This window comes from Neovison vison, chromosome 8 (assembly GCF_020171115.1).
Source record: "Neovison vison isolate M4711 chromosome 8, ASM_NN_V1, whole genome shotgun sequence".
Lineage (NCBI taxonomy): Eukaryota > Metazoa > Chordata > Mammalia > Carnivora > Mustelidae > Neogale > Neogale vison.
Genome location: NC_058098.1, coordinates 63476937 through 63488221, shown reverse-complemented (window position 1 = coordinate 63488221; position 11285 = coordinate 63476937).

Here is an 11285-nt window from a genome sequence, read left to right as displayed (position 1 = left end):
TTACCTTTTATCTTGAACAAATGTATTCCCATTCCTTATCTTTCTTATGTATCTCCTACTTTTTTTACATATAAGGTTATTTCCCTTACTTCCATAAGTCTTAGTTACAGTTAGCCGAATTTTCTATTCTTAGAAACACTTCAGTCTCTGGTGATGGTTAAGTATTAATAACCAATTGTGAACAGTTACAACAGAATTCTGTAGATGGCAAATTTATGAATCAGTTAAGCACAAAACACGTTTACCAAGAGATTTAAATATTCTTAGTTTCTTTGCAGTAAGAAGTCAAAAGCACAGACCTACATCAAGTACTCAATGCTTTAGCATTTTATCCCATTTGGTTAAGACCTACATGTCCAACAAATTTTTTTAAAAGATTTTATTTATTTATTTGACAGACAGAGATTACAAGTAGGCAGAGAGGCAGGCAGAGAGAGAGGAGGAAGCAGGCCTGTTGCGGAGCTCAATCCCAGGACCCTGGGATCATGACCTGAGCTGAAGGCAGAGGCTTTAACCCACTGAGCCACTCAGGTGCCCCTAGATGTCCAACAAATTTAATTCCATTTGTCATCCAACCAAAACTTTAAAGTTTCAGGTTACCAAAGACTTTGAAAGTTACTTTAACAATTACCCATTAAAACTTTGAGACAGAAAATTAACCATCAGTTCAGTTATTTCTTTGCTAACAGATTTTAACAAATAGCATGGGCTTATTTGACCTTCAGTAAACTTTAATTGAAGTTTCACATTTACTGCAGTAACTTTAAAGGTATGTCTATCTTAATTAAACAAACAACTTAGTTCAAATACTGATTTACATTTCACCTGGACCCACTCCACTTTTAATGTTTACCTGAGACACGGGTGAGAAGATCTGAAGTGGGGGATGTTAAGTCCAGGGGCTGCTCTTTTTGCTCCCTGACAATGAAGAGGGAAGGAGCCATGGTGCAGGAAGCACCGAGGATGGTCTAGAGGCCAATTATGCAGGCCACACCCACATTGGTGCAGAAACAGAAGGGGGAGTGCTGCCAGAAGGCAGAGAAAGGATTCCCAGTTTTAGAGAGTTTTCCTGGGTAAACCTTGTCACCCAACTGGGTGGTTTTATCTTGAAAATCCTTGAAATGCTGGAAAACAAGACTTAGGGGTGTCATAGGTCCCTTACTCTCTGCTTGCCCCATTTCCTCAAACACAACAAAAAAAAAACAACAGACAACAAAAATACAAGACAAAGACAACTGCAGACCAGACCCAGCAGCCCTGCCTCAACCAGATATCAAGTCTAAGGGTGTGCAAGATATAACCCCAACTCAAAAATACAACCTGCCGCTAGTGGGAAGTTTCTCGGTCCCCTGACCGCCTAGGGGGACTCAAACCCCCTGGCAGGTCCCCTGACCACCTAGTGGGATTCAAACCCCCTCGTGATCTGCCAGTGGAGGGATGGGGCGTCCCCACATCCACTCCAGCCCTGGGGAGCAATGCTGCATCCAGCTTCTCCCCAGTGGGTTATACCCTGGAGCTCCACAACCAGACAGACAGACCAGATCCTGCAGAATAAAATCTTGAGATCTTATCTCCGGAGGCTTTTCCCAGAAATTCTGATGCTGGCTCAGGTCTCATTGTTTGATCCCAGATGAGCCCCCAGTGTTGGGGCCCGGTATCAAAGGAAAGAGACTGAGACAAAATAAAAGTTATGCAAAGCCTTATTTTTTGCCAAGCATTAGAACTTAGACTCACCAGCCAAGGGAATGAGACTGATACAAAGTGAAAGTTATGTAGAGCTTTATTCTATGCCAAGCATTAGAAGTCAGACTGACCAGGCAGGGCTGCCTCCGAAGAGAGCGACCCCCTCCCAATCTCACAGGCTGGTTTTATGGGGAATAACTGCAGAGGTATGTGACTTCTATTGTTAAGGTGTTTGTTCCTGGTATCGATACCCAAACCATACCAGGAAATACTGGGACATTTATTCCCGGAATGAAGTTCGTGGATGTAAACAACAATATGGTTACCTAGGCAATATGGAGTCACTCTGGCTAAGCAGGCCCTAATAGTTAAATAGGTTTTAATATTAAATTGGCCCTAACAATATCATGTCATCTGCGAAGAGAGAGAGTTTGACTTCTTCATTGCCAATTTGGATACCTTTTATTTCTCTTTGTTGTCTGGTTGCTAGGACTTCTAATACTATGTTGAACAAGAGTGGTTAGAGTGGGCATCTTTGTCGTGTTCCTGATCTCAATGGGAAGGCTGAAAGCTTTTTCCCATTGAGGATGATATTTGCTGTGGGTCTTTCATAGATAGATTTGATGTAGTTCAGGAATGTTACTCTATCCCTATACTTTGAAGTGTTTTAACCAGGAACAGATGCTGGATTTTGTCAAATGCTTTTTCTGCATCAATTGAGAGGACCATGTGGTTCTTCTCTCTTCTCTTATTGATTTGATCTATCACATTGTTTAATTTGCGAATGTTGAATCATCCTTGTAACCCAGGGATGAATCCCACCTGGATTCATGGTGGATAATCTTTTTAATGTGCTGTTGGCTCCTGTTTGCTAGGATCTTGTTGAGAATCTTAGCATCCATATTCACCAGTGATATTGGTCTGAAATTCTCCTTTTTGGTGGGGTCCTTGCCCGGTTTGGGGATCGGGGTAATGCTGGCTTCATAAAAAAGTTTTCCTTCTGTTTCAATTTTTTTGAAACAGCTTCAGGAGAATAGGTGTTATTTCTTCTTTGAATGTTTGGTAGAATTCCTCAGGAAATCCATCAGGTCCTGGGCTCTTGTTTTTTGGGAGGCTTTTGATCACTGCTTCAGTCTTGTTACTAGATATTGGTCTATTCAGGTTGTCAATTTCTTCCTGGTTCAATTTTGGGAGTTTACAGTTTTCCAGGAATGCATCCATTTCATCTAGGCTGCTTAACTTATTGGCATATAATTGTTGATAATAACTTCTGATGATTGTTTCTATTTCCTTGGTGTTAGTTGTGATCTCTCCCTTTTCATTCATAATTTTATTAATGTGAGCTTTCTCTCTTTTCTTTTGGATTAGTGTGGCCAATGGTTTATTGAACTTACTGATTCTTTCAAAAAACCAGCTTCTAGTTTCATTAATACGTTCTACTGTATCTCTAGTTTCTATCTCATTGATCTCTGCTCTAATCTTGATTATTTCCCTTCTTGTGTGTAGAGTTGGCTTAATTTGTTGTTGACTCTCCAGTTCTTTAAGGTGCAGAGACAGCAGGTGTATTCTGGATTTTTCAATTTTTTTGAGGGAGGCTTGGATGGCTATGTATTTCCCCCTTAGGACCGCCTTTGCTGTATCCCATAGGTTTGGGACCAAAGTGTCTTCATTCTCATTGGTTTCCATGAATTGTTTAAGTTCTTCTTTGATCTCCTGGTTGTTCCAAGCATTCTTAAGCAAGGTGGTCTTTTGCTTCCAGGTGTTTGAGTTCCTTCCAAACTTTACCTTGTGGTTGAGTTCCAGTTTCAAAGCATTGTGATCTAAGAATATGCAGGGAATAATCTCAGTCTTTTGGTATCAGCTGAGACCTGATTTGTGATCCAGTATGTGGTCTATTCTGGAGAAGGTTCCATGTGCACTTGAGAAGAATGAGTACTCTGTTGTTGTAGGGTGGAAGATTCTATATATATGGTCCATCTGGTCCAATGTGTCATTCAAGCGCTTATTTCTTTATTGATTTTCTGCTTGGATGATATGTCTATTACTGAGAGGGGAAAATATACAGTGGAAAAAAGACAGTCTCTTCAATAAATGGTGCTGGGAAAATTGGACAGCTATATGTAGAAGAATGAAACTTGACCATTCTCTTACACTGTACACAAAGATAAACTTGAAACGGATAAAAGACCTCAACATGAGACATGAATCCATCAGAATCCTAGAGGAGAACATAGGCAGTAATCTCTTTGATATCAGACACAACAAATTCTTTCAAGATATGTCTCCAAAGGCAAAGGAAACAAAAGCAAAAATGAACTTTTGGGACTTCATCAAAACCAAAATCTTCTGCACAGCAAAGGAAATAGTCAACAAAACAAAGAGGCAACCCACGGAATGGGAGAAGATATTTGCAAATGACAGTACAGACAAAAGGCTAATATCCAGGATCTATAAAGAACTTCTCAAACTCAACACACACAAAACAGATAATCATGTCAAAAAAAATGGGCAGAAGACATGAACAGACACTTCTCCAATGAAGATATACAAATGGCTATCAGACACATGAAAAAATGCTCATCATCATTAGCCCTCAGGGAGATTCAAATTAAAACCACATTGAGATACCACCTTACACAAGTTAGAATGGCCAAAATTAGCAAGACAGGAAACAACGTGTGTTGGAGAGGATGTGGAGAAAGGGGAACCCTCTTACACTGTTGGTGGGAATGCAAGTTGGTGAAGCCACTTTGGAGAACAGTGTGGAGATTCCTTAAGAAATTAAAAATAGAGCTTCCCTATGACCCTGCAATTGCACTACTGGGTATTTGCCCCAAAGATACAGATGGAGTGAAAAGAAGGGCCATCCATACCCCAATGTTTATAGCAGCAATGGCCATGGTCACCAAACTGTGGAAAGAACCAAGATGCCCTTCAATGGACGAATGGATAAGGAAGATCTGGTCCATATACACTATGGAGTATTATGCCTCCATCAGAAAGGATGAATACCCAACTTTTGTATAAACATGGACGGGACTGGAAGAGATTATGCTGAGTGAAGTAAGTCAGCCAGAGTCAGTTCTCATATGGTTTCACTTATTTGTGGAGCATAACAAATAACATGGAGGACATAGAGAGATGGAGAGGAGAAGGGAGTTGAGGGAAATTGGAAGGGGAGATGAACCATGAGAGACTATGGACTCTGAAAAACAATCTGAGGGTTTTGAAGGCATGGGGGGTTGGAGGTTGGGGGAACAAGGTGGTGGGTATTATGGAGGGCACGTATTGCATAGAGCACTGGGTGTGGTGCATAAACAATGAATTCTGTTATGCTGAAAAGAAATAAAAAAATAAAGACAAACTTCTCAAGGAGTTCCTCCTACTGTCACCTCTGCCCCCTCACCTCCCATTTTCTCTGGAGTCTACTGCACAGCACTGGCTCCTTTCTTATTTGCACCTTCTTCCAAGTGATATCTTCAGTCTTGTGGCTCTAGGACTCCATCTCTCTGTTGATGATGATGGACGTCTCTAATGAATGTCTTTATCCTTGACACTGCCCCCAACATGCATCTTCAAATTCCCACACATGTCTTCTTCTGGAAATCATCTCAAAAAATCTTCAAATTTTACATAGCCAAAACCCTGCTTATTCTAGAATCTTCTCCATCCTGGTGGGTAGACAGCAGTGTCCTTGGGCCTTGAGTCCTCTCAACATCATTAGCAAATTCTATCTACTTTTTCTCAAAATATACCCGGAATTCAACTACTTCTCCCAACTCTTAGCATCACCTATCCCAAGCCACTTTGCTTTAGTTCATCATAACTGCTTCATCCCTGGTTCTTCCTGTCCACTTCCGTTCCCTCATAGACCGTTCTCAAAATAGCAACAAAGGTGATCTCTTAAAAACCCAAGTTGCATCATATTTCTTGACTCAAACTTCCAACAGCTGTTTATCTCACTTTAGAGAGCTAAAGTCAAAGTTCTCATAGAGACCCACCCGTCTTGCACCATCTCCACCATCTTGCTCCCCCTCCCCACTTCCCACTGCTGACCCCTGCACGTGTCCCCCAGTAACATGGGCCTCTGCTGCACTTCAGTCATGCTAAACACATTCTCTTCTCCAGGTCTCTACACCTCAAATGCCTTCATCAGCACAGGCTGCTATGACCAAATGCCACAGACCAGGGAACGAAATGACAAGCATTCACTTCCTGTCATCAAAGGTCTGCAGGTCTGGAGGCTGGAGGTCCAAGTTTAGGAGCTAGCAGGTCCAGTGTCTGGTGAGAGCTTTCTCCCCATCTTACAGATATTCAGTGGCCTCTTATGGCCAAAAGGAGGGCTCTAGTCTCTTCCTGTTCTTCTGAGGACATGAATCCTGGCATGGGGGCTCCACCCTTCTGACCTCACTAATCCTAATGACCTCCCACAGGCCCTGCCTCCAAGGCCCATACCCTTAGGGGTAGGCCTTCCATAGGAATGTTGAGGAGACACAAACACATGGCCCATAACACCCCAGAGGGCCCCTGTGGACTTGCCCACAGCCTTCTGGGCTCTTCCCTAATATCTCCTTATCAGGTGCCTTCTGAAAATGATAAACTCATAAAGCTCTAAATTTTTCATGACCTGCTGCCTATCAATTTGAGCATAAAAATGAGAATTTGAAAACATACCTATCTGAAAGTTTGATCCCTGGGAAATCCTTGCTGGTCCGTGGGCAGAGGATGGGAGAGCCAGGTACCAGCAAGATTTGTCACTAGAAGCTCTGCAGAAGGTACAGGAAGTGAGGCTCCCACAGCTCTCTCAAAAAGACCCACCAGCGCCCTCCATGCGTTTAGGGGGTGATTTTCCTTCTCACATTTCTCACACCCTGAACATCTGAGCTGAACATCGATCCTAAAGATCAAATAATTCTAATTTATGACTTAAAATATTTCTGAGTGTATGCTGAAGAGAAGAAGAGTAAAGTAGGTGTTTGGTAACACAGGGGAGAAAAGTGGAGAAAAGATAACTAAGATAATGACCAACCATGGACCTGAGAACATCCTTCTGATTGGTCTGTGGCCATGCCATGAAGCTATTGACAATTTGAACGTTCATCCCTGCCCTTGACTTTCAACAGTTCTCAGCCTGGTGTTGTCCTCCAGGAGGGCCTGCCATCTACAATCCCCACCCATTGCCTCAGAAACTGAACCTCTAACCCTGGGCACCCATCTCCCCATGAGTACATGTCCCCCAGGTCTGAGTCACTCTGTCTGGAATAATACACCTGAGTTTCAAAAGGAGGGAGAATGACCTTTGCTGACTGGGGTCCTTGAAGGTGGGTCAGGACCCACCCAGTCGATACCCTCTGAGATCCCAACTGCACTGAATTGTCGTTCTGAGACTTCATGACTTTATTCTTCCAGCTCTTGGGGAATGGCTGCTACCTTCATATGTGTGCACGTGCGTGTGCACACACACACACACACAAACATACAAGCACACACATGTACATGCACTTCCCAATGGTAAGTATCCATTTCTCAGAGTAAGCACAATCTAAGGGGCACGGTCTAATGGCACCCTATTATCTGAGGCCACCTGGATCACAATGGAATGATTACTTCACAAGATTTCACTTTATTTTGGAATCACAGGTGGTTCTCTTTCTTTTTCCTTGGGGCATTTTTATATACGATGCCAGGGCATTATTCTAAAGAAAGGAATACTAGCTGAGCATAAACTTCTGAACAGGCAATCCATAGCCAAACAAAGCTCAACAGAAGTTTCCAAATCTTTATTTGTGGGGACCCAGTTAAATTATTGGACAAGGTACTCCCCACACCACCCCAGTCTGTGGTTAGGATGAAGGCTGGTAAATTTCTTCTTCCAATTAAAATGATATACACTAAAAAGGGAGAGGGGAATATTCAATCTACCCCAAGAAGACAATATCCCCTTTGCAAGGGACAATGTCTCTGAGGGGGCCCCATTTCAGAAACTGCCTTGGCCAAAAAGTCACAGGAGAAAAGGCCAGCCCTGAGATTAGCCAGCAGGACCAATGATGCCAGAGCACATGTTGACAGAAGCAATATACAGTCAAGCAGGGAAAACACACTGTCGCATTGGTCCAGTGGTGTCTGCTCACCGCCAGGCAGTGATCAGCAGCGAGGAGTGAGAGAACAATTGGAGGCACGTGGATGGGAAACGCTGAGCTGTGAACACTGGGCAGGAGAGGCAGGGAGCACTGCGGGGTCTGCTCATGGTTGCGGGCCTTTGTCACTGGTTGGAGTGCAGGTGAGGCTGTGAGCCCTTGGAAGGAGTTGAGCAGTGTGCATCCCCAGGCTGTCTGCATGCTTCTTTAGCAGAAACAACAAATCCAGCACATTCCAGATGGTAGAAAATAAGACCATCACTGACTCCTGACTCATTATCTCCCTCTTCCACAGTGGGAAACAGCTTCCCAGATCACTCCGGCAAAGTTACCCAGGATAACACTGAGAAGCCCAGTGAGTCTCCTTCCCTTATTAGACTAATCACTGTGCTCAGGATAATGATAGAAACTTACTAGCTTGGTTGGTCCTTGTGCCCACGCAGGGGTAGGGAGAGAGGAGCCCCCAAGTCACCTACACAGAGCAGGATTGCTAAGAACAGGGGAGAGGCAATTCTCCAAAGAAAAAGATGTGGAGATGAGGAAAACATAAATAAAACATGTCCAGTATAGAATGACTGACGGGTTTTCATGTGAAAGAGTGATTTGATTAGAAATATTCATTTCTAGGAGGCACTACTCATCCAGATTGAAGAGATTTTTATTTAATCTAAGGAAACACTTTCTTCAAAAAAAAAATAGAAGTTTAAAAAGAGAAGACACAAATAAAATGTGCTGCTTCATAAAGTAAAGAGCTGAAGGGGAATTCTGGCTTTGGTTGGGAGGGTGAGTCAGATGATGTGCAAAGTCAAGTTCACAGGGACATCAAAATCCTGGAATCTGGGATTCTGTTGTGTTGTTCAAAGAGATGAAGAAAGCCCATAATCGGAAATATAAACATGGAGGCCATGGTAGGCAAGGTTTGCCTGTTACAAATGTTCTTTTCTTTTGTTTTCTTTTTTCCAGAATAAGATTGAATCCTCACCATGGGGAGCCTGACTTCAGTCAAAGGCAGAGGCTTAACTGACTGAGCTACCCAGGCACCCCTGCTTTTTAGAATTTTAAAATCATTCCTTTATATGTTTCATGACTAAAGTAAATAACAAAAATCTTAGACTCAATCTCTCAGGAAAAACAATTCTATTCAACACAGCTATCAGACTAGTACCAGTTTTCAGATTTCTTTTCCAGAAAAATCTGTTATAGTGACTGTCTATACTTTCTGAACTAGTAAGTATTAAACTATTCTCACATTGAGATTTTACTGCCCCCGCTGTGTCATACTGCACCCCTATATCATACTGTACCCAATGTCATACTGCCCCCTGATATCATTCTGTACCCCCATATCATACCACACCCCATTTCATACTGCACCCCTATGTCATACTGCACCCCTATGTCACATGGAACCCCTATGTCATACTGTCCCCAATATCATACTGCACCCCTATATTATACTGCACCCTGTATCATACCATCCTCTATATCTTACTGCACCCCCATGTCATACTGCCCCCCATGTCATACCACACACTTATGTCATACTGCTCCTCTGCCTCTGACTTAGGAACATATTTTTCTCCTTTTCTATGGCCCTCCCCACCTCCTGCTAGTTGAACACTCTTGCCTCGATTTAATATCTTCACTGTGGGAATGGCTGACCTTTCACAAACTATTTATTAAACGAACAAGTAGGCTTTTGTCCCTCAAGGCTAACTGGAAATAGCTGAACTTTAAATTTTCTTTATTGAGAATTTCAAAGATTCATCTCTCAAAAACCACTCACTCAATGTTTCTTACCTTCCTCTGAATTTGTTACAACACAGACTTCAAAGTTCAGTAATTAAAAGAGCGAAAGAAAATTCCATCCGGTGTTATCTCTTTAAATCGTTCATATTAAAGACTAAAGAGTTTATTTTTCAAAAAGGAAACATGTATAATGTTTCCACACGAAGACCTGTGTCCCTGTACTCCAGACTTTTAACTGCACTTGGGTTTTGTTTAACATCACGGTTTTCAAACAGGATGTTCTTCCATGTTCCTCTGGTTGATTTCACCTCATAAAGAGAAAACCTCTGAAATTTACAAGGGATAAAACTGTTTGTTCCAGGGCTGGTCTGGTCCTCGTCCTTATCCCTGAGGCCAAGGTACAATAAAAACATGAAGCAGTCAGCGTTGGCTGTCTGGGACTTCTGCATGGGGTCCCCGCCTGTCCTTCACTGCTATCTCACATCTGGCTGAGTGCCATCTGCCTTCCTTCGGCATGTGGTCTTTTTGGAAATCATCTGTTTAAATTGCATAGTGGAAATTACTAACTGCTTTGATGAAGCCCACCTCTCCTTGTATCTAAAGACAGTCCATTCACAATAGTCGCAGAAGGTGGTAACTAGGAAAGCAGGCATGGTGCCCTCCAAGACCTTGGCCTGGAGGCAGTGGGACACTCCCCTCCCTGAAAGCCAACTCCCGCCAGAGCACCCTCCTTCACGCCTCCAACACTGGGTCCACACTCTAGTCTTGTGCAACACGTCTGGCTGTGGAAACCGGACCTCAAGCTGCACCTTCGCTCCAAGGGAGACTGGAGAAGGTGGGGTGGTTTTGTGGGAGTTTGTTGTCACTTTGGAAAAAGAGGGCTTCCAGGAATTCTCAGAATGCAGAAATAGTTCTCAAAAAGCATTGGGCAGCCACAAGTGATCAATTCCACTCCAGACGAGAGGCCAGAAAACTTCTTCATAGGAAGGTTATGTAACTCGCCCAAGGACACACAACTAGGAAGTGACAATCTGGGAACTGAGGCTGTCCTAACCATCACGCAGGACTGCTCCCTGGGACATGGGGCTGTTTGGGGGTGGGGGATTTCACTTACACCAGCTCTTCTGGGATTTCCAGACCTATGTTACTTATTTTTTAAAATATTTATTTATTTATTTGGGAGAGAGAGAGACCACACATGTGAGACGGGGAGGAGCCGAAGGAGGGGGAGAATCTCAGTCAGTCTCATTGCAGAGAGCTGAGCCCAGGGTGGGACTCGATCTCACGGCCTTGAGATCATGACCTGAGCTGGAACCAAGAGTCTTGCTTAACCCACTGAGCCAGCCAGGCACATCCCCGACTTAACTTTAAATTGGGGGAGTGGAGCAAGCAATTCTCCCCTGGTGAGACTTCAACCCAGTTCTGACGTGACCCACCCAGAGACAGCATCAGGTTGCACAGGTGAGGTCTTGTTCCTACGAGACTGCCCCCAGCCCCGCCTTCGGATGGCGGTTGCACACCCTGGGCTGTCACCAGCTCCAGATCAGAGGTTCCAACAGTCTCTTGCTTAGGCGCCTTTAATTTGCTAGAGTGGCTCACAGAACTCAAGGAAAAACTTACCAGTTTATTAAAAGATATGATGAAGGATATGAATCAGCAGCCAGATGAAGAGATACATAAGTTGAGGCATGGGGAAAGGTGGGGAGCTTCCATGAC